General features: G+C 35.2%; 1 long non-coding RNA gene across 1 annotated transcript; it reads left to right on the forward strand.

Moving 5' to 3' along the window:
* Nucleotides 1-2768: 2768 nt before the first annotated feature.
* LOC116780913 lies at nucleotides 2769-3454 on the forward strand. Its single transcript, XR_004354706.1, has 2 exons — nucleotides 2769-2846; nucleotides 3182-3454. It is a non-coding gene; the product is annotated as an uncharacterized LOC116780913 (long non-coding RNA).
* Nucleotides 3455-5421: the final 1967 nt, after the last annotated feature.

Consider the following 5421-nt stretch of genomic DNA (forward strand, 5'->3'; position numbering starts at 1 on the left):
ACTTCTCCCTAAGGGTCTTGAGTACCTCAGAATATTTATCCCATCAAGTTAATGCAAACTATTTAAAATTACTCCATTTACAGCTATTATTAAGTGTTGTGACATGCTATGATTTTTCTCTTCAATTTATTTCTTTTAATATTTCCCATAGGAACTAAACAGTCAAAAGTCCCTTCAAGCTTAAAAAAGGGTGGATTTTAATCAACTGCCCAGAGAATGTCTGTTTATGCTCAAGTGGAGTTAATAGGTTTCAACAGCAACCCCACAATGGCCTGAAACAATGAGGTGTTTGAGCCTAAATGGATTTTACAGTATTGTACGTGAATGTGATTTTAAAATTCATATAAAAACTTTCCCATATCATGTTCATGCATACTTCATGCATATTTTAGTATTTCATCTTTTGCTTCTGTATGCTATTTCTGACAGAGCTGAAACACTTCCTGGAGCTGTAGATATTGTTAATTACTACTGGCATAGTAATATGATGAAGATACATACTGATTTTAGTGCATGTCCTTCTTAAGCACTATGATGGTAAATAACGGTGTGTATTGGCAAGCATTGCAATTCCTGGTTTTTTTTTTTTTTTTTTTTAATTTATTTTTATTTTTTGGTGTTTTTTTGGTGGTTTTTTGTTTGTTTGTTTTTTTGTTTTGTTTTTTTTTTAAAAATTTTTTAAGAACTTATTTCATCTGGATATGAAACATATCAGAGCACATTTGTTTTCTGGGAGGATAAAGGTATGGAGCATCTCTCTGTATTCACCAGCATACATGTCTACTGCTAACCCCATTCATTCCCATATGTAAGCCTCATCTGATCTTGACAGTACTTCTTTTTTTAATAAACCCACAGTTCTTTCAGTTCACTTGGAACACAAAGTCTTAATGCTATCAATCTGATGAGATTTCTAGAGGTTAGTACTTCCATGCTTTTTATTTTTCTGGCTCATTGCCTTGCACAAAGTTACATGGGCAGAACATCTAAACAGCTAGTAAACTGTTTCTATTACAATTTCTTTGGCACTTGCTTCCATTCTCTGATCAATTCATAGTACATATGAATTTGCTTCTTTGCACACTTATTTTACATACTTTTCTTTTACCTGCATTAGACAATGGTAAATGGGTCCTTCATTGAGCATAGCTCTCTAAATATGTTATGTGTTACACCTCTTCATCTTTCTATAAATTAAGGTAAATGGCTCTCAGCAAAGTTAATAGTGACACAGTGTGTCAGCTTTGGCTGTAGGATTGTTTTACATGGGCTAAGTGTCAGTCTTTAAGCAGTTGATTTCTAAAAAAAGAAGTAACTGACCTGTCGTGTCTCTTCCCTGTATTTTGTCCCCAAGTCATCGTCACTCTTGCTAAACAAAGGAGGGTTCGCTGTGCCACAAGTGGCTGTGCTTTCTGACAGTTCTGAAGACGAAAGGTCCCCACTGGCACTTACTGTAGCTGGAATTGATTGAATCCCGCAATTGTTTTCCTTTGCTTCTCAGAGGGACAGTGGTTACATACCTCATGTCTCCATCCTGAGACACCAGGGAGCTCTGGCATCTTTCCAGCATCTTCAGCATTTTTATAATGTTCCACAGCAGGAGTTCGTCTTTTATTTGCAGCTCAGAAAATTTCTTCTTGCAACCCTACCAGATTATCTCCTACCACTGGCTAGAGACCTTGAATCTCTTCTCCTCAGATTAAAGTCTGTAAAGGGATTTGTTTTGAATGTTGCTGCCTATTTCACTGCAATAACTTTCATGCTTTTTAGAAGCAGGGGAAATGGGTTGAAAAATGGGTTACAAAATCTCTGGTGGCCTGCTGGTTGAGAATACGTATTTTCATGTTTAATTCATTTTTTTTTCTGAAACCCTTGCCAATGCTGTAGACAAAACCTGCTTGCAAAAAATGTAAGCTGCTCCCAGTGGCCTGGGAATATATTGGGTTTCCATTTTTATCAGTAGTTTTTCATAGCCACATGTGGGAAGGATGTCAGGAGGCAGGTGCCTTGGCCGTGCCTTTAGGAGGTTCATTCTGGTTATCACTGTGTGAGGTACTTCAGCCTGGTCAGCATACACATAGTGCACATTTTTTGTTCTATATAAAATGAGACACTTAAAAAACAACTAGTTCAATTTGTTAAATCTTGTAGTACTTGTAGAATAGATGTGATCTTTTCCATATTGTGACCTAAAAGAGAGGTTTTCTTCTCTCTCCAAGTTATACTAAATAGCCATGGAATTTGGCTGGTTATTTTTGTTTACATTTAAATTTTATTTCTCAGGTTTACATGGGGTTTTTTTAAATATATTTAAGTTTGTGTTCTCAATCAACTGGCACAAGTTGCCCAGAGAAGCTGTGAATACTCCACCCCTGGAAGTGTTAAGGGCCACTTAAGGACAGAGCTTTGAAATCTGGTCTAGTGGAAAGAGGCCCTGCCCATGGCAGGGAGGTTGGCACTAACTGACTGATCCTTTAAGGTCCCTTCCAACCCAAACCATTCAATGAATCTATGAACTTAATTCTTCAAAGACTGAAAGAAACTGCTAGTATTTTAAGGATTACTAGTTCATCTTTAATTTATGCCATTAAAACTGGGAATAGTATGGAAGAATAAAAATGTAGCTATGTGTAATTAAAAAAACCCCAAGAACAACCAACAAACAACTCAACCTTAGGTAAGGAATTGGATTTGCTAGCAAGAACTTAAAAAAAAATAAAATCTCTTTTTAAAATCTATTATCCATTTTGACTAGTGTTTTTTTCCCCAAAGGGTGTTATTCTTTCAAGTTTTGAAGTGAAGCCACTGGTAGTAGTTTCAGTAAGAGAATTTTGCCCTGCTACTAGGTAAGTAAAAAGAAAACCTGCCTTTATTCTTGTTTCTATGTTGTTGTTTTTTTGGTTTTGATAGCAGTGGGACTATTCATATGGTTAACTGAATCAGGCTCTCAGTTTACTGTTACTGTTTTTATATCAAACAAAAATATTTCATATATACTTTCTGCCACTTCTACTAGTACTTTAACCTTTACAGTTGTCTAGTTCATTTATTACAGTAGATGTGAATTTCTATTATCTGAGAAAAACTACCTGATGTTCACATTCTTTGATAATCAGACTGCACCACGACAAGTTGCTTCACGTTCCACTGGAAGCTTTTTATTTTATTTTTATTTTTATAGGTGCAAAAGATGACTTCTAGCTGAGACAAGCTTTGCACAACTCCTGACTCAACCTGGTGGGACTGCCTGTGAGACGAGATGGAACACTTGCTGCTCAAGCACCATGAAGCTACTGGGTTGAATTTGTTTGACACAGAGTATAACCAGACAGGGACACACAGTCAGACCTGTAAATCATTAATTCAGCCACCAGCACCTAACTCTGCCCCTGCATTCAACTAGCTCTGATCACTGAGCTCACTGATCACAATTATGAAGGTTTATTTTGAAAAAGTGTCACTTTTTTTTTTAAACACTTAGAGGTGTATAAGTGTACATTATCTCTTCTGAACTCACAATTCATGAAAGGATTTCAGAAGATCAGACCTACAAGTAAACTTATAGTTCCTTCTTGAGTTTGATTATATTATAGTTTGAGATCAGTGGTACAATCTTGCTTTGAACTCATGTAGTAAATAAACTTGAAAATACCCTCACTGTAATTAGTTTTTTTCCCTTACCCATAACATTGTCTGCAGGATTAGGCTCAATTTAGTAATTTATTGAGTACTTATGCAAGTTGCTGAGCCCTCTGAGCTTCCACAGATGTCAACTGGATTTGAATACTGATGGCTGAATTAAGTATCACAAGAATATTAAAAGCAGGGTTTATAAATCACTCCTTTCCCTTGTTACTGATAGTAGTTATTGCCACTTATCATATTGAGTATTTCTTTATTTAACCTGAAATTGTCACTGAATGCACAGATAGATTTACATCTGATATTGTGTTAATGAAGAACTATCTTATGAAAAAAGATAACTGTCTTATAAGAAGCCCTGTAAGCCACCCATATTACTTCTATCAGATGAAAGTAAAAAGGAATTAGGTAACCTACTCCTTAATTTTCAAATAAAAATGACCTCTCTCAAAATTCATGGAGAAATAAATAATCATGGGAATCACGAGGAAAGTTTATTTTATGACTTTTCTTTTTAGTGTTGACTAGGAAGGAAATAAATGTTAATGGTAAAAAAATGTTAAGTATACTTGATAATAGCTTATACATATATTTATAAGCACATACTATTTAATTTTAAGGAGAAAAATCAGCAATTCCCCAATATTGCAGATATTTGAATATGATTTTTTTAATTTTTTTTTATTTAAAATTTTCAATTGGTTGAGCTAAGACATGATAATTATACTTGTAAGAGATACATTCATTTTGAACCCACATTCTAAAGTGACTGTAAATAAACACCTAACGTGGTGATTGCCTTGTTTACTTTTAAGTGGTGACTTCAGATAAAATATTTTGGGGATTGTCTGGTTGTTCAGCCCAGAAAAGAGGGGCAAGAAAGGAGCAAAAGGAAAAAGTATTTGACAGTCTGTTCACTGTAGTTTATTTTACTGAGGCTTAACATGTGGGACTTCTGGAATATTTTATTAGCTTCAGTGGTAAGCAATCTCAGGCAGAGTTGAATTAGCAGAAACTAGATGGGTTAAAAACAAGAGAGAAAATATCAAACTTCGATATTTCAGAATTTCAGCATGAGCTGAATTTCCCAAGAGTCCAGGAAAGCATCCCCTCCCATCGTTCCCTCCCCGCCCACTACCAGTTGACAGCACTTTCATGCATCTTATTCATGAATTATGAGCTGAAATATGTGAGGCAGTGACTCTTTAGAAAATGGAAATTAGAAGAGTGTCATGGAGGTTCATTGCACTAGGATCATTCTTAGGATCTGACCTTTTGTCTGCTTGCTTGCTTTGTAACGAGACTTCAGTGATTAATGCGAAAAAAAGAAAAAAAACTAACTGCTCCACAAAATGATAAAAAAAATACCAACTACCCCACAAAAACCTGCCCCCTCTAATTCCAAACAAATATTTATGTCAGTGTTAAATCACATTCTACTCCTCTTTTTATTTTTTTTTTCCACAGATACTGTGAGACTAAGAAGAACAGGTATCATTCGCATGCATGAATAGTTATAGGAACTGCAGCTCAAGTTATAGGAACTGCAACTCAAGCCCATCTTTACCCATGATCATTGGGAAATTGCTTGCTTTCAGGGAAAAGTAACACCAACTCCATTACTAGCTGAAGCTTAACAGCAAAGCTTGATACATGTATGTGATGAATCTATCAAACGAGCAATTAAAAAGAATAAATATGAAAAATTACCATAACTGAGGTGTTTTGATTGATACTGCAATTATTAATATTAATATTTGTTGATTAAATACTTTCCTC

This window comes from Chiroxiphia lanceolata, chromosome Z, assembly GCF_009829145.1.
Source record: "Chiroxiphia lanceolata isolate bChiLan1 chromosome Z, bChiLan1.pri, whole genome shotgun sequence".
NCBI lineage: Eukaryota > Metazoa > Chordata > Aves > Passeriformes > Pipridae > Chiroxiphia > Chiroxiphia lanceolata.